Source organism: Hylobates moloch, unplaced genomic scaffold (genome assembly GCF_009828535.3).
Source record: "Hylobates moloch isolate HMO894 unplaced genomic scaffold, HMol_V3 SCAFFOLD_19, whole genome shotgun sequence".
NCBI lineage: Eukaryota > Metazoa > Chordata > Mammalia > Primates > Hylobatidae > Hylobates > Hylobates moloch.
This window is the reverse complement of record NW_026652294.1, coordinates 28,131,998-28,150,182: the sequence shown is the minus strand read 5'-3', so window position 1 is coordinate 28,150,182 and position 18,185 is coordinate 28,131,998. Positions and strand designations below refer to the sequence as shown.

Genomic DNA, 18,185 nt, shown 5'->3' with positions numbered 1-18,185 from the left:
CAAGGATTATAAACGTGCGTGTAAGGGGAAGACAAAAAGCACAGTGGCAACTCTCAGGACTACTGATGGGAACCTGCCTGCTTCCGGGACTGGGAAGGACAGTGACCTGATCAAGGTTGCAGGCTAATATGGTTTGGCTGTGTCCCCACCCAAATCTAATCTTGAATTGTAGCTCCCACAATCCCCACATGTCATGGGAGGGGCCCGGTGGGAGGTCATTGAATCACGGAAGTGGGTTTTTCCCATGCTGTTCCCGTGATAGTGAATAAGTCTCACGAGATCTGATGGCTTTATAAAGGGCAGTTCCCCTGCACATGCTCGCTTGCCTGCCACCATGTAAGATGTGACTTTGCTCCTCCTTCACCTTCCTCCATGATTGCGAGGCCTCCCCAGCCATGTGGAACTGTGGGTCCATTAAACCTCTTTTTCTTTATAAATTACCCAGTCTCGGGTATTTCTTTAAAGCAGTATGAAAATGGACTAACATACATGCTAACAAGCCAGCACGGTCCTAGAGTAAGGGCTCTGGAGTCTGTATGCCAGACCCCTCCAACTCCAGCACCTGCCCAAGGCTGTGTGCTGACAATTGTGGGAGGCAGGATTTTTTGGGGTAGGGGGCAAGTTGCACTTTGTGATAAGCCACCCCAGCATGGGGAATGCTCACAGGGCTGCGGAAGCCAGGGCAGCAACTGAGATCCAGGGACAGCCCCCAGGCCCAAGGCACCAGGGCCAGGCTTCCAGGGCCTGCAGAAGGAGAGAAGGCAGAGGCAGGCATCCCTTGCAGGCCTGGCTGGCTGCCAAGCAAGGCCAGCTTCCAGATAAACAAGACTTGTCTCCTGAAATGGGTGCCACACAGTAGCATTTTCTTTCTTTTTTTTTTTTTTTTTTTTTTTTTTTTTGAGACGGACTCTTGCTCTGTTACCCAGGCTGGAGTGCAGTGGCACGATCTTAGCTCACTGCAAGCTCTGCCTCCCGGGTTCACGCCGTTCTCCTGCCTCAGCCTCCCCAGTAGCTGGGACTACAGGTGCCCGCCACCGCACCCGGCTAATTTTTTGTATTTTTAGTAGAGACGGGGTTTCACTGTGGTCTCCATCTCCTGACCTCGTGATCCGCCCGCCTCAGACTCCCAGAGTGCTGGGATTACAGGCATGAGCCACCACGCCCCGCCCACAGTAGCAGTTTCACAACCGATGAGATCTATCTTATAATAAGCGGAGCAGCCTGGGCCACCGAGAAGAATAGACAGACTCAGCACGTGCACACTCAGAGCCTGAGCAATGCGATGTTTTCAATTGATTTCTAAATACGCACAGCTCAATGTTTGCTCAACGTTAGCTCTGTGGCTCCCAATGAGGAGAAATCACTTAAAAATTGCTGGGCTTCACTGTGGGTGTCACCAGTGCTCCTAGCTACACATCTCCAAAGTGACAGAGGTGTCATCTGATAATGATTATAAAAAGATATGAATGAATCAGGGAGTGCAGACAAGACCACAACTTGACATTTCAGAGTGGGACCCTAATCAAGACTGACAACGTAATAGGAGCATCACATGATATGGACTTTGCAACAGATCCACAGGCTGGTTCTCACGGACCGGCAGGAATTAAGTTTATTACAACGGGATTATCTAGAGACATAAGCACGGCGGTGATGCAGTGAGAGTGGGGCTTCTCCTGCTGCCACTCCTGAACTTGGGTATTAGCCAGTGCAGCTCAGTCCAGGCGCCTCCTCCTAAGTGGCTGGAAGCAGGCGGCTTGGAAGGTGAGTGTCCTAGACTCGCCTAGGAATGGTGGTCCCTCTCCTGTCCCAGCAGGCCACCCTCAAGCAGCCTCTCATGAGAACACACGAGGGGGAGCCGACCCAAAGCCCCCGGAAGTGCTGTGCTCAATGTACAGGAGGGAATGCCGGAGCTGGGTGGAGACCAGAACCCCTTCGAGGCCGCCCCGACCAGCCCCTGACAATGCAGACCCCAGGCCTACCCAGCCGGGAGCCCTCCACGGCTCCTGTTTGGGTGAACACCTGTCTCAAGGTGCGCACCTGCTAAGGAGCCCTGGGAGGTGCGGCCACGTTAGCACCTGTGGCTCGTGCCAGTGGTGTCCTCTGAGGTACTTCCTCAGCAACTGGGCCCCAGACACACAATTCCGTGGGGGTGACCGGAACCAAGGGCCTGCCTTTGGCGGCCTCAGTGTTCTGTGCCTGACTGGTCATTGCAGGAGCGGAACGGTGACTGAAGCACATAAACAAAGCAATAAAGCACATGACGTCACCCTCCTGCAAAGGCTCAGGGTGGGACTCAGAAGGGCTTTGGCCAAGTCAAAAGGCCTGAATCCAGGCTGGGCCCTCAGGGGAGATGGCTGCAGACCAAGAGCTGGCCTCCTGGTATTCTGGGTTTCGGCCAAATAACATGCTACAGCTGGAACGTTTGTGTTTGCCCCCAACCATCAGTTGAAATCCTCACGCCAAGGTGGTGGTATTAGGAAGCGGGGTCTTTGGGAAGTGATTGGCCGTGAGCGGGAGTCCTCAGGGAAGGGACTGGTTCCTCTATCAAGGAAACGCCAAGAGGCCCCTCCCTGTTCCACTGTGTGAGGACATGGCAGAGGGTGCTGTCCATGAACCAGAAGCAGGCCCTCACCAGATGCCGGGTCTGCCGGTGCCTTGATTATGGCCTCCCGGCCCCTAGATCTGAGAAATAAACGTCCTCTGTTTCTAAGCCTACCGTCTATGCTATTTTGTTATACCAGCCCAGAGAGACTAAGATCTTAGCTTGTCAACTGCGAAGCACGCAGATTTGGCAAACATCCTAAGACCCACTGAGGGGGCTCTCCAAGGACAGCCTTTGCCAAAACCTGCCTCCTACAGCTCAGGGGAGGGAAGAGGCAAGGTTCCCTAGGGAGGGTGGCTGGGAAGCCAGGGACGCTTCACTTCTCCAGAAGGACGTACTGCTGGCCTCTCCCCAGCCTGCAGGTCATCACTGTCCACTCTCCTCCCTGTCCCCCAGAAGCCAAGAGCTCCTTGGGGTGGGGTCTGTGCGTCCTTAGCTGGGGGCACAGAGCACACTGCAAAGAGGCTGGGACACAGATGCTGTCACTTTTATAAACAGTAGCTCTGGCCACTTCTTCCTCAACAAAGTGATGGGCTGTGAGACAGCTGTGAGGTGCCGCTACCTGGACGATCCCATGAGGACTGTGGCTCACAAGGCATCACCATGGGTGCCGGAGCCTCTGGACGCCAGGGGGACTAGGAATCCTATTAGGTGACAGTGGCACTGACGATGACACTCCACAGAGCACCTGTGTTTCCCCAGCATTTGCGACAACCCTGAGAGGGGGTGCCAGTAACATCACACAGACAGAGATGCTGAGCCCTGAAGAGGGAGGCGAAGGCAGGGCCAGCCCCTTTCAGAGATGTAAACTTCCTGTCTGAGACGGTTCCCTTCCCACTCCCCACTCCCCATCCCTACTCTCCACTCTCCACTCCCCACTGGCAGGGACCCCACACTCCTCACTCCAACCTCGTGGGAAGCCCATTTTCATGACGATTTTCCTACTTGCGCTCACCCTTCTTCCCCAGTGGTAAGCAGCCATGAAGGTATCGCCTGCTTCAGGGGCCAGGCTTGGGTGTGGCCCAGTGTGGCCGGTGAAGCTGGCTAGGCAGGCCTGCAGGGACAGTGGTGGAGAGGCTGCTAGGGGCAGGGGCAGCTTCAGGGTGCCAAGGGGCACAGAATGTGGGTCTTTGGGCAGAGGCATCCAGCACCCCTGAAGTCAGGGAGGCCTGGGAAAGCTGCCCCAAGGGAGAAGGAAAGCAGGGGTGCAGGGGGGTGCAGGGGGTCCTCGGCTCCTCGCTAAGAGGCAGTACATGTCCCCTCTTTGTGTAGTGAGGGGGCAGTGATGACAGGGCTGGGACGCCACCATGCTCCAGCATCCACTCTGACTGGACCCCACCACCCCCTCCAGCCTCGGTGAGAATCAGACACACTAAATCAGAGAAGAGCAAATATTTTTTCTTTGCATGAGGAATTAAAAGATCAATGCAACTTCTTCTGTGTGCTTATCTCAAAAAACAAACACCCCAAAGTTGAACTGAGAAATCCTATCATGTTTGCCCTGAAAATCCTCAAACTAATTAGGGTAACGAAATGAACACACCGTACAGATCCAGGGCTTCCTGGACTGGAAGTGGATCACGAGGCAACCCGAAGACCTCCTCAAGCGCTTCCACCTTCTTCCATTTTATCTTATTTTACTTTCTTCTATGCCCGCGTCGAGTGAAGACATAGCCAGGGCCCGGGGCCAGGTTTGCTCACACTCGCTACCTGCACAGCACGGGCTGGCGACACCCGCAGCCCCAGGCCAACTGGGAGGAGACCTGCGGTGAGATGGGACACTGGGACAGGTCTGGGGGCTCTGGAGAGGGGGCGAGTACACATCTGCCACCACCCCACCTATGCAACAGGGTGTAAGAGGGGTCCTGATGAGGCAGCTCCCGCTCTGAGGGTCACAGGTGTCCTGGGGGCACAGGCAGTGACGTCCACCGCCCTGCTCACCTCAGCAGTCCTGGTCCCACGAGGCATGCACAAGCTCAGGGTGGGTGGGTGCTGAAAGGCCACTCAGAATCCCTAGGGATAAGGGGGCTCAAGCCCAGGACCCCTGATCGCCTGGGCTCTTGGTGCCACACGGCCCAGGGCTGATTCCGAGGAACTGGGTCCACAGCCTCACCTCCTGGTCTCCCGTCCCCGGGTCCGGCCATCACTGAAACAAGCCTCCCCCAGGAAGGCTGGACACTGGGGCATTTCACACCCCACATTTACACTGCTATTTCACACGCAAACTGAGGACAACCAACCTTCTCCTCCCAACGTCCTACAGCTTTGGTCGAAGTGTGGAGCTGGGTGCTGTAGGAGAGACCACCCAGGTGGGTGGGAGCCAGCCCCAGGAGCTCAAGGTTGCGGGGAGACCGGCTGAATCCCGGGGCCAAAGCCAAGTAGCCAAGTCCACCAAAGGGGCTGTGGGGACCTGGGGCGGGGGCTGTGGGGACCTGGGGCGGGGGCCAGGACTCTCACTGCTCCTAGGAGGCTGAAGAGGGCAGGTGGGCAGACAGTGGGCAAAGACCCCCACCACAGCTGGCACTGGGAGGCCTCAGGGGATGTGGTGGAGGGAGCCTGGGCCCTGGCCCCCGAATATCCAAGGCCTTCCACACCACCGTGCCGCACTTCCCCTCCGTATGTGAGGTTCTGGGAGCCTCAGCCACTCATTCCTTTCCTTTTCCACTGCCCTCTCCCTGGAATCTGCAAACTCCTACCCGAGCAACTCGCACTGCCTCCTCGGCCGGTGTCCCTGACCCATCTACTCAGCCACAGTGACCTCACCACATGTGTCCAGGTGGTCCTGGCGCGTGGCGCGTGCTCAGTGAACAAGCGCTGGGCGAATGAACACAGCACTCTCCACACACGCCCTGCCTACAGCTTTTGGTCACTTCCCCTCGACTTTCATTCCTTCAACAAGTACTAATCTAGGCACCAGGATCTCTGGGCGATTTAGAACCCAAAGGATTGCAGAATCACCTTCAACTCCTCCCCACCATGGCTACCAGCCCGTGGGACCCAGCCTCGAGGCCCTTCATCCTTGCCCTGGGCCACGCCTCACTACCGCCATCAACCCGGGTCCTGGCTCTGGCACTTGTGCCCCCCGAGTGGAACTCTCTGCAGGACCCAAGGCGCCAAGTGTTGACCACCCCACTTCTCCCTGCACCCCGATTGCTGCCTTCTCGCATGAACCCCAGGCTGTGCTTGTGCTTATTTTCTGGTTCACTCTTACTCCATCCTCCCTGCCGGGACCGTAGTGCCTGGGACCTCCATGCCCAGAGTGTCACCTGGTCCAGGACCTCTGCTCGATACACGGCTGCTAAATGGAGGAATCAGCAAAGAAGGAAATGGACCCACCACAGACCCTCATCAAGGGGCCATAAGATTAACTGGGATGATGGGAAGCAGCGCCGAGCCCTGTGCCGGAAGGCCGGCTGCCCACAGGTGGGCTCTGCACCACTCTTTTCAGGGAAGAGGCTCCATCCTGGTCATCCCTGAGGAAGACACTCGGCGGCAGAGCCACAGCCAGTGTCCCCTTCCCAGCTGGGGCCTGGGGTCTGAGTCTGGCCACAGGTGCAAGAGGGGTCCCGATGAGGCTGGCTGAGGCCTGAGGGCGAGGGTAAGTGGCCAGCCCTTCGGGCACGGAGATGGCAGACAAAGGCACAGCCTAGGCTGGAATCAGCCAAGGCTCCGGGAGAGCTGGGCAGGGAAACTCTGTATCAGCCTCCCCTGTGGTGCCACGTGCCCTGCCAGGCAGAGGACCCTGGAGGCTGTCTCCCTGCTGAACCCCTCATCTCAATTTGGGGGTGCTCAGTTGTCACATCAGAAACCCAGGACGTGAGCAGAAAGGATGCCAGCCGCACAGCACAAGGAATTCTTTCTGCAAACAAAGTCCAGGGGTTTGGTAGTGAAGCCGGCTGACCCCAGGTTTGACAAGAGGACGCAGCCTCGTGGGCGGGGGTGGGGGAGGGTCCCACAGGACACTCCCAGGCTGCCGGTTGCTTTTTGATTCCTTTTACACCCAAGGTTTACATAAAAAGCTCAGGCACTCTCAGCCCTAGCTGCATACAAAAGTGACTCTGTCTCTCCAAGTTTCGCTGCCTGTAAACGCTGGCCCGTCCAGCCCTGAGTGAGGCCTGTCCTGGCCAGGAGCTGGTGAGGGGCGGTGGGCTACCAACCAATGGTGCTCTAGCAGAACCCGCCTTCCTTCCGCCACGGCCCACCCTCAGGCCGGCGTCATTTGTTTCCACACTAGATTCTTTCGGGTGTCCTGAAAAGGCTGCAAAGTGGGAAACCGTGACAGCTGAGAGGGAGATGTTTTAATAAGACCCAGGATGTAATCACATTTCTTCAGGGACTGAGCGGAGGAGCTTCTCCGAGTTTATCTGCCTTTGATATCAAACACCACTAATGAGATAATAAGGGCTTTCCAATTAATGATTTGAATGGGGGTGTAATTTTTTTCTTTAATGGCAAGACTAATTCACAGACAGAAACGGGCAAGGGGAGAGATGCCAGCAAAGTCCCCTGCCCTCTGCCCCACAGTCAGGCAGCTTTCTTATGAGGGAGGCATGGGCAGGGCACCTTCTGGAATAACTGGAGTGGACACAGGCGACCTGCTCCAGGCCCACGAGAAAGGGTATTAAGTCCTGAGGTTGAAATGCCAACCTTCACCCAGTTGAGAGAATTTCTACTCTGGAAGGAAGGGAGACAGGGAGAGAAAGACAGCCCACAGAAGGGCGTTTGGAGCTCGCAAGGATGCCCGGGGCCGTATTGATCGTGCTGCCAACCCGAAGCCGCTGCTGGATCAATGAAGTATTGGCATGACGTATGGCAAAGCTGTCTCGCGCAGGCACAGGGCCACACCACAAGTGTCACTGCCGAAGCTCCACGGCCCTCCCGTTTCCTGACAGCCAGCAAGGGAGAGCTCCAGGCAAAGGTTCCAGGAGCCGCCAGTAAGTCCCAGCCAGAAGGGACCTGCCAAGTTCCCACAGGGGACAGACGACGGTCCTAAAAACCAATGTGGGAAAGCCACAGTCCCATCTTAAGCAGTATGTCAACTCCGCTACACAGCTGGAATCACCTGGAATTTCACAAAGGCATCGGGAGTGAAAATCAAAACCAGCACCCACAGGCGGCCGTTTCACGTGGGGCTGGCAAATCCTCGGAATCGGCCTCCCGCTCTGGTACTGGGGCTGCCTCCGCAGGGCTGGCTCACGTTCCTCTCAGTCCTTGTCCCCAAGCATATTAAAATGCAGCCACACTCCACACTACGTCTGTTTTCCTTATAAAACATGGAAAGATCCGTATAGTTTTGCTTTGAAATCATTCAGCTGCAAGTAATTCATTTAACTTAAAGCTGGCTAAGGTTTCTAAAATGTCCCTGTGCACACTTGGGAACCGCTGAGAAGTAACAAATTCTAATCCACAATTTATGCTCAAATGTCACCAAGTTTATACGAATACAAAGTTGAACACTGAAGTGGACAGGCTGTTACATTTTATAGGCGTCACCTAAACATTTGCCTACTTCAGTTTTTGGAGTTCATTTTTTTCCATATCTCAATGAGCACACTTGGCTCCCTGAGACCGTGGTGGCCGCCCTGTCGTGAGCTCACATCCAAGTGAGCCCTTTGGTGAGGCTGAAATCTCCAAATGAACTCCATGTCCACCCCAGGGAGTTCAAGGCCTTGGTTCGAACTGAAATCCAATGGCTCGGTTTGAGTTATGTTTAAAGGTGCCATTTAGATCACATGCCGTTTCCGCGGACACTTGGGAGTTTCCTGCATCCCCAGCAAACAACCCGCCTTCAAGCCAACGCGATGGGGGAGCAGGAACCTGCACCTCCCAACCTGCTGTACAAGGCGGGGCCATCACAGCCTCCTCCCGGACAAGGCGCAGCAATCGTGGCAGACAATGACAGGCCGGGAGCCAGGACAGGACTCCCGACACGGCCAGGGAAGAGGAAGAAAGGCCGCTCGCACTGGGGAGAAGCAGGACCCAGGTAAGGAGGCAGCTCATGTCCTGTGGGGTCGGAGGCACGAGTCAGTTCGGGTTGCAGGCCAGCGAGAGCAGGGTGGGGCGGTGCAGGGACTAAGGCTGGGCAGGTAAGCAGCCAGGTAGCAGGGGGCACGTGCCCATGGTCCCACGGCAGAGCTGGCTGCTGAAGGGCTACAGGCAGAGGCATGAAGGGATCAAGTGCACATTCTAGAAAGCTCTCTCTGGCTGCATTCTGGAAGGTGGATCGGAAGGAAGCAGGAGTAGGGGCAGGCAGAGCCAGCTCCTGTGACAGTCCCGGAAGAATGGGGTGGCATGGGGCCAGAAGAGGGCTCGGGAACACAGGGTGCAAGGGCCAGGCCTGGCAACCATGACTCGGGGGGAATCCAGGCAGACCCCATCTCTTCGGGCACCAAATGGGGGCTCCTAAAGCCGGGCTCCTAAAGATAGGCTCCTAAAGGTGGGGTCCGGGGCTCTGGCGTCTCACAGCTTGTTTGATCACAGCTCTCAAGGATGTATGTGCAGAAACTGAGGGAGGCGCTAAGAAGCTGGCAGCACACTGCACCGTTGCCACGCCACCATTACCGTACTTGACCAAAGTTTATCAGTCTGAAATGAACTGGGAGAAAATCTAAACTGGCCTTCAGCACAGAGTTTGGGATGTGCTGCCACGAACTCGAGTGGCACCACAGACGAGCTGGGCTAAGCCCCAAGTACAGCTGGGCTCAGACAGGGCGGGCGTCCTGGGACTGCACGCTCACTTCCGGCTCCCATGTGGGATCGCTCTCAAGGAGGCTGCAGACCCCAGGGGCCTCTGCGAGAGAGCCAGGGTCACTGTGCACTGATGGGCAGATGCTCCCTTCTGCTGAGAAGGGGTCTATCACTGCAGAGTGAGGCAAGATGGCCAACGCCAGGCTCTGACCCCCACTGTCAGCAGGAATGGCCTTGACATGCCCCTGCTTCCCCAGGCGGCCAGGGTCTCATCCCACGGGCAGAGGCCGTCTACTCTCCTTGCTCCAGCAGCAGGGGTAGAAGCTGGCTTGTTGCCCCCACATGGAGTCACAGGTCACATGGAGCCCACAGGGGGCAGGGGGAACACTCCTGTGGCTAGAGCAGCTGCAGAGCTCATATTTCCTTCTGCTGCCCACAGAAGCGTCAGGTCAACCAGGTGGTGCAACGTTCACTACTGGCCGATTAACCAGCTTGGTTTCTGCAGCAGAGCAGGCAGGTTCACCATTTCTGCATTTCTGGAAAAACCTGGACTCCACTCGGCTGAGGACACTGTCCTCCAAGGATGCATGAGGCTGTAGCAAGGTCTTAACACGTGGCACTTGCTGAGCACAGGGACAGTGACACAGTTTGAATGTCCGTGCCCTCTCAGTCTCATAGTGGAATGTGACCCCTGGTGTTGGCAGTGGGGCCTGGGGGAGGCGTCTGGGTCATGGAGGTGGTTCCCTCACGAATGGCTTGGTCCCTTCCCTGTGGTAGTGAGTAAGCTCTTGCTCTGTTAGTTCAGGACAGAGCTGGTGGTGTGAAGAGCGTGGCACCCCTCCCCTCTTGCTCCCTCTCTCGCCATGTGACACGCCGGCTCCCCGTGCCTCTCACCACAAGGAAAAGCTTCCTGAAACCTCCCCAGAAGCTGAGCAGATGCTGCAGCCATGCTCGTACAGCCTGCTAAACCCTGAGCCAAATACACCTCTTTCCTTTATAAATTACCCAGGCCAGAGTGTTCCTTTATAGCAATGCAAAGATAAGGTCGGAAATAAGGGGCCATCCAGGACGCCCACCTTCTAGTAGGCACTCCGGAAACAAATATGGCAGGGAATTTAATTCCCAGGACATTTCTCAAGGAAAAATCTCAGAGATGAAAACCTTGAGTTTTGCAGACCGCAGGGTCCCACGGACTGCTCCAGCAAGATGAGGAAAAGACATGTCACCACCATACTCAGGGCAGAGGTGTTGGGGAAGGAACGAAAAGGTGCAAATACAGGCCTAGAGTCACATGGCAGCGAATCTCTCAGAAGCAAGGCTGGACGCTGTAAGAGAGGAAAGCAAATTCCCCCAAAGCCTGCAAGGAAGTAGCTTCCACCTCCACCCTCCACCCTCCACCGTCCATCCAGAGAGAGGCCAGAAGGCAGCGGTATCCAGACATGCAGATCTCAAGGTAGGTCCCTGCCAGGCTCATTCACACAGAGAAGTGCTGAGGGGTGTGCTCTACCGGACAACGAAGAAAGTGAGCAAACGTGGGTTTGGGAACGGGGCTGGGCTTGGGGGGAGCCCAGCCGGAGGGGGTGTCCTCAGGAGGGGCCTAGAAGGGATGGGTCCCAGAGGACACGAGGTGTACAGCACCTGCTCTGCCCACTCTTCCAGACACGCCCGCTCCGGTAACCTGTCTGTGGGGGAGGGAGTGGGTGGTTCACAGATGCCTAAGGGAGATGATTGGTGACACCAAGGAAAGCGACATGCTGTCCCAGAAAGGGATAACAGGCACAGTGCACGTGGTGACTCAGCAGCAGTGACGCTGACATAGCCCGACCCAGGTGACAAGTCCAGGCACACTGCCCCGGGAGCCTCAGAAGGAAGGGCCGGGCACGAGGGCATTGCTGTGTGCTTGGGACCACAGGGTAAGGAAGGCTAATTCTCAGCTTCCCTCTTCTGCTGTACAAATTCATTTCTAAAGCTCAGAAATTAAGAACAGCATTGAGAGAGACAGAGAGACAGAAAACAAAACAAAAAACAAAAAACAGCAGACACAGCAACCTGAAAGGCTGAGTGGCGCCTCTGGCGGTGTGAGGAGGCTGGGATGGAGGGCTGCTCTTTTTTGGTCAAAGTCTCTCAAAATTTCCTCTCTAATATATAACACACAGCTTTGATGAAATAAAAATTTTGGTTTTTTAAAAAGGTGTAGACTTGGGGCATGAATACTTGGGAACAGCCCCAGGCCTGCCCCTCTCATCTTTCAGTTCCAAACACCCTCTGCTGAGCCTTCCTCTAGGAATGTAAGGCGACGCCATGGACAGGAAATTGGCTAGATTTATATGCCATAACCCTCAGGATCCTAGGGTCACCATCCACTTCGTGAGTGCCACGAAACTCAAAAGTTAACAGTCTGTTTTTTTCTTTTTTTGAGATGGAGTCTCGCTCTGTCACCAGGCTGCAGTGCAGTGGCACAATCTCAGCTCACTGCAACCTCCGCCTCCCAGGTTCAAGAGATTCTCCTGCCTCAGCCTCCCAAGTAGCTGGGATTACAGGCACGTGCCACCACGCCCAGCTAATTTTTGTATTTTTAGTAGAGACAGGGTTTCACCATGTTGGCCAGGATGGTCTCGATCTCTTGACCTCGTGATCCGCCCTCCTTGGCCTCCCAAAGTGCTGGGATTACAGGTGTGAGCCACCATGCCCGGGCCAACAGCGTCTTAACTTTTATTACTATGCACACTGAATCATTAATAGAACACGTGTTCCTAGGAGATCTGCTGAAGCTCATCAGTGACAGGACCTGGTAACTCCAGAAGGGCCAAGAGTCCACCAAGAGGTGACGGCATTCACCATGATAAACTGCAAAAAACGAGAGGCCTACATATCCTGGTGAGCTGGCATCGTACACATGCACCCGGCTACCCATGGACAGCCAGGCCCACACGCACACACTGTAAATAAAGTAACGCTTCTCTTCACTCTGCTGATAGTCCTGTTTCTTTGCCTGCCTCACGCATATTGCCAAGTGTGACCTCATGAAGAGCCGGGGATGTTGATGGGACTCTGGGGCCCATCTGCCTCGGATGCAGTACAGAGCCAGTTACACCGTCGCCAGGTGCTTACCGGGAGTCCATGTGACTGTCCGTGGCTTAGCTACGGTCATGGCCACTGGGGTCCAGCAGGGCCACCGGGCTTGGGCCCCAGCTGCTCTTTCCCCAGAGAAAGTGGCATCCATCACAGAGAGGGATGATTTAATAAACACATAGATATCTGTGAGCAGAGTCATGGGACAAAAATCGATTTTCTGCAGCCCTGTGCGGGACTCCATTTCTCTTCCTTGAAAGGCGCCTTCATGAGTTAAGTTCTTAAAGGAAAAATGATCACAGCACACCTGGGATCAGCAAGATGCCCAGACCTCTCCCTGGAAGATGCCACTCAGGGGGCCTGCTGGGGGGACCAGAAGCCCGGGACATAACACAGAAGGACCAGCTCCTCCTCCCTCCCCTAGCCACTCCTGATTCTCCACCATGGGGCTCCCTGCTGGAAATAGGTGAGGAGCTGGGGAAAATGTGGAGCAGATGGGTGGGCGGAGGGGAGGATGGGTAGGGCAGAGGGGGGGATGGGGGGGTGGAGGGAGGGATGGGTGAGGGGAGGGGGGATGGGTGGGGCAGAGGGGAGAATGAGTGAGGTGGAGGGAGGATAGGGGGATGGGTGGGTGGAGGGGGGATGGGTGGGGTGGAGGGAGGATGCGGGGATGGGTGGGCGGAGGGGGGGATGGGTGGGTGGAGGGGGGGATGGGTGGGTGGGGGGGATGGACCAGGTGCAGGGAAGGACGGGTGGGGCAGAGGGGAGGATGAGTGGGTGGGAGAGGCCCGAAACCCTCACCTCAGGGGGCTTCTCAAGGCTGGGCCAGGATGGCTTAGGGGAGAAGGTGAAGACCACTTGCCCTGAAAAGAACCAACATAAGGCACCTGCCACAAAAGCAGGCGCTAAGAACACCACATCTGTGAGCCCTAGTGCGTGGAAGCCCACTCCCTGTGGCCCCAGCTCCTCCTGCTACCTGGGAAAAGTGCTCAGCGCCTGCCACTCACATTCTCTCAGTGAAGAACAACGAGGTGGGTGTTGTTTCTCCACACAGGAAAGGGGCCGCCTTCCCCGACGGCAGTGGAAGAGCAAGCTGGCCGCAGGTGCAGGCAAGAGCCCCTCAAATGAAGACTCTCACTGCAATAGTGAAAGCCCAGGAGGCCCACGTCAAAAGAAATCCAGGCTAGGCGCAGGAGTGGCTCACGCCTGTAATCCCGGCACTTTGGGAAGCCGGGGTGGGTGGATCACCTGAAGTCAGGGGTTCGAGACCAGCCTGGCCGTCTCTACTAAAAATACAAAAAAAAATCAGCTGGGCGTGGTAGCACACACCAGTAATCCCAGCTACTCGTGGGGCTGAGGCAGGAGAATCGCTTGAACCTGGGAAGCAGAGGTTGCAGTGAGCCAATATCGCATCACTGCACTTCAGCCTGGGTGACAGAGCGAGAGACTGTCTCAAAAAAAAAAAAAAAAGAAAAAGAAAAAAAAGATAAAAGAAAAAAAAATCCAAGCCAATTCCACGTGAGGCAAGGAGTAGTTTTATCACTAACCAAGAAATTTCCATTTGCAAAGAGAGAAAGGGTTTGTTTTCCAGGGATCAAAAAAGACCAGAATTAATTTTTCCCCTGCCTGATTTCCTGAGACCCCAAGGGTGGGTGGGTGTGCACGCACACGTGTGTATGTGGATATTGTGTGCACCCATGCCTATGTATGTGAAAAATCGGTAACTCTGAGCCTCTCCTCCGTCCATCATCTCACCTGACCCTTCAGCAGCCCTAGGAGTGCAGTGAGCCAGACGCCGCCATCTCCCCTTTCTGGACGAGAAGTTCAGAGATGTTCCAGAACTCCTCCCACTCACAGTCCCACTCACCCTTCTGGGTCAGTGGAGGGATTTCCCTGGGTGCCCCCAGTAGAGGCAGGGCAAAAGGGCCACCCTGCCTTTGACATGGCTTCCTGGAACCACAGGGTCCCTGGGCTCCCCATCCCAGCAGGTGACCCCCTGCCAGTCCTTGAGGCCTCCAGCCTGCCGCTTTCTAATGCTCACTCCTGTTTCCAGAGAAGACAGTGCCAGGGGTCACTCCCTCCGCCCTCATTGGAAGGCCTGAGCTCACTGGCAGTGCAGTGCTGGAGCCGCTAGAGTGAGAGGCGCTCGGTCAGCAGATGACATGTGGATGGGGAGAGCACGACGCAGAGACAGGATTCTGTGGGCCCCTGCCAGGCCTACGTCCCGCTGGCCGCATGCTGGCCTCCACCCAGTTACAAGAGGGAAGCGTGGGCCACCTCCAATGCTGTTTAGAGGACAGGGCCCAGGAACCACGGGGGAAGGGAATCATGGCGTCCCTGTCCTCTGGTGGCCTGAAAAGGCTCCCTCTTGCTTAAAAAACATCGTCACCCGGCCGGGCACAGTGGCTCATGCCTATAATCCCAGCATTTCGGGAGGCCGAGGCAGGCGGATTACCTGAGGTCAGGAGTTCAAGACCAGCCTGGCCAACACGGTGAAACCCTGTCTCTACTAAAAATTCAAAAATTAGCCGGGGGTGGTAGCATGTGCCTGTAATCCCAGCTACTCGGGAGGCTGAGGCAGGAGACTCACTTCAACCTGGAAGCGGAGGCTGCAGTGAGCCAAGATCGTGCCACTGCACTCCAACCTGGCCGACAGAGTAAGACTCTGTCTCAAAAAAACAAAAAACAAAAAAACAAAACATCGTCACCTTCCTTTGTGTTCCCACGTGCTCTGAGTGGGCACTGCCCTCTGGCAACTGACTATCTGGACACCAGGAGAGTCACCTGTACTCGACCATCCCGGGACACCCGACATCGGCTGCTCCAGAAGCCCCAGCTGGACTCAGGCTGGGGTTGGCCCGCCACATGCGGGTCCCCTTCCACAGCAGCCAGTAGGCGGCCCTCGGCAAGGGACATCAAAGAGATGCTGGGAAGTTCTTGCAGAGTGGCCCAAATTTCTCTTGCCTTAGTTGAGCCACAGAAAGAAAGATCTCATTACTTGTTTTAAAGATCCCTGCAAGTTACCCCAGGGTCTCTCCCAACAATCCTGTTCCTTCATCTTAACTCACACTCTATCTTCTGAACCTTTCACCGTTTCCTCCATGAAGAAAGCTATTAAACTCTACAGTCCAAACCCCACTTTACCCAGAAATGACTTGAACCTTCCAATTCTACTGCATTATCCTAACGAGAGGTATAATTTAATAGGGAGCTTTTTGAAGCATAAAAAAGTTACCTGCTGGTGTCACTATATGAGGACTAGGAACAGAAGATGCTCTGGGTGTGTCAGGCCTTCCTGCTCCCCCAGGTCTCCAGGGCACGCCTCTTAGCTGTGCCGGCTTCTGAGAAAGCCCCGCCCCGGGGAACAACAGAAAGTGTTCTGGAAGACACCGGGAATCCCGTGGGCTCTCCGGGGACAGTCGCCCTCCCTGAAGTGTGAGGAGGAACCCAGGGGGGTGCGTTTGGCCATGCTGGAGGCAGAACTTGCGGGAGCCTGGGGACTCGATGGGGCTGAGATGTCGCCCCTTGCCTGGGTCTCTGGAGGGCCCTGCCCCATGGGCCTGGGGCAGGAGTGTGGTCACTGTGCTGGCCACACCTGGTCCCCGTGCTCACCCTCAGCATGAAGGCTGCCTCCCTGCCGCCCTCTCCAGGCCCCTGCCCCTCCCTCCTTTACAGGGTTTGTCCCACCCACGCTCCCCACTCCCGCCTGGCCTGATCTCTGCAGGTGCCATCTTTGTCCTCTGTCCCCTCCAGGCCTCTGCACACCTGTCCTCCCAATGGCCCTGCGGCACTGCTGCCTCAGTGTCCTCACACCAGCTGTGCTCAGACTGGCGGACCTCGGTGGAGCCCAAACTCATCGCCTGCTTCCCCCGCGGGCCCCTCACTGCTCCTGAAGACCCTCGGCTCCTCCAGGATAGAAGCCCCCCCATCTGTCCCCCTCGCCCTGCCGCCCACTCCCCAAGCCCTGCCTCTGGGACCAGCTTGCCTCCTCCATGCCCCTCGGTGCCACCTGTGGCTGAGAGGGCAGCACCCCATGCCCAGCTGATTTGCCAACTCCACACCAGGCATGTTTTAGCTCCGAAAATGATGTGCACAGAGGCACAGGCAGGTTCCCTCCCCATAGAGCTTCCACCTGCATGCCCATCCCAGGCCCAGCTCAAGAAGAGGCAAGGTCCCAATGCCTCCCAGGACACGCGCCCCTAGGCTGGCTCGAGGGCCTGGCGTGGGCAGCCTGTCCTCCAGGCGGCTCCCAGCCCTGCTTCACTCAGGGGTTTGCTGTCCTCTTCCCCAGCTTTCCCACAAGGAAAGCTCTGCTCCCTCCTCATAGCTGAGCCCAGGTCCCAGCTCCCATGGCGCCCTTCCCTCTGAACCCTGCACATCACCACCCCATCCCCAACCTCCGTGCATTTACCCTGCGGTTCCTGCTAAAACACAAGGGCAGCGCCCACCCCCGCTGCAGCAGCAGGGATTCAAATGCTCAGCTCAGGCGTGCCCTCCCCCACTGACCCGAGAGTCCCCTTCTCTCTCCGCCGCTCCCACGCAAGGACCCCTCTTCGGGGAGGCCTCATCCGGCAGTGAGCGCACCCACCATGGACCTGCCACGCGCCCAGCCGTTGTCAATGGTGTCCTCTTTCCACAGAGTTTCAAAGTGTTGCATCAGAATATGGGAGGCAGGGGTGTGGGCCCTCAAGAGCTTCTGTTCAAGAATGGTCCAAAGAGCTAATACCACATGGCCACACAAACCCCCACACAGCAACACAAACCTGATCTCACAGCACGCATGACCCTGCAAACCCCACACTTTCACACGTGCAGCAACCCGCACACAAAGGCACAATTCACTCCAGAGATTACTTTTCAATTGACCCAATTTTGTCTTTAAAATGTCTTGAAACAACAGAGACGGAGACAAGGATCTTTACTTTGGCATTTCATGACATTTGCTGCTTCCAGTGAACACAGGATGAAAGAGAAACCTGTATGAAGCCATTAGCCTGTCGAAGGCTACTCAGCGTTGCAAGATCAGTCCCGTTTGACAGAGACATGGCCCACTGCAACGGGCCACTCTGTGAGCCAATGGGCAGGTTGAGGCCTGACAGACTCATTAAGTGGGTTCTGGGTGTGAGTTCACCAGTGACTCAAGACAGCTATGGACTGGCCCAAAAGGATGCTGGAACTCCAAATGAAAGCACGCAGAAAAGCATGTCTGTCAGGACTGGGTGCACAAACTCATCCTGCCGGCCGGGAAACACTCCTTCCATTCCTCCCACGCGCCAGGTGCTGGGCTGGATGCAAAACCATGGCCCGAAACCCCCAGTAGGCACAACAAGGGGGCTTCACAGGTGAGGGGCCTCCAGCAGGAGTCTACGCCCTCCTAGAGAGAATGGAGGAAGCGTCACTTGGGAAGCAGCAGGTGCTCTCTGTTTTCAGGCCAAAGGGAAGGGCTGGGTGGCCAGGAGTAAAGCAAAGCGATTCCACCCACCCGCCCCAAAGTCTTGGCAGACGGAACCTCATGGGAACACCCCTCAGCCTCCCGGAGGGGCTGAGACCTCATCGTCATTAATAATGTGGTTCTCTCAGGTAAGAAAAAACTAGAAATGATAAATCCCCATGTGCAAACCCTGTCTTCTCTCCACCTCCTTCCAGGTATAATTCTAAAGCTGCCATTGATCTTTAAAGCAATCTTTAATTACCCTGAGACCCCAAAGTCCACATAGGCCAAGGCTCGAGCTAAGGAGTATTTGCTTTAGAGGCCTCCATGAAGCAAATGAAAGGGACTCCAGGGGTCTGCAGCCAGAGAGGCTGGGCACACCCTGGCACC

At 56.1% G+C, this 18,185-nt stretch overlaps 1 protein-coding gene across 1 annotated transcript in view; it reads right to left on the bottom strand.

Annotated features, from left to right (window-relative positions):
- Positions 1–18,185, bottom strand: part of TBC1D22A (TBC1 domain family member 22A) — a 399,512-nt gene that overhangs the window by 31,860 nt on the left and 349,467 nt on the right. The gene's annotated exons all lie outside the window — the stretch shown is intronic.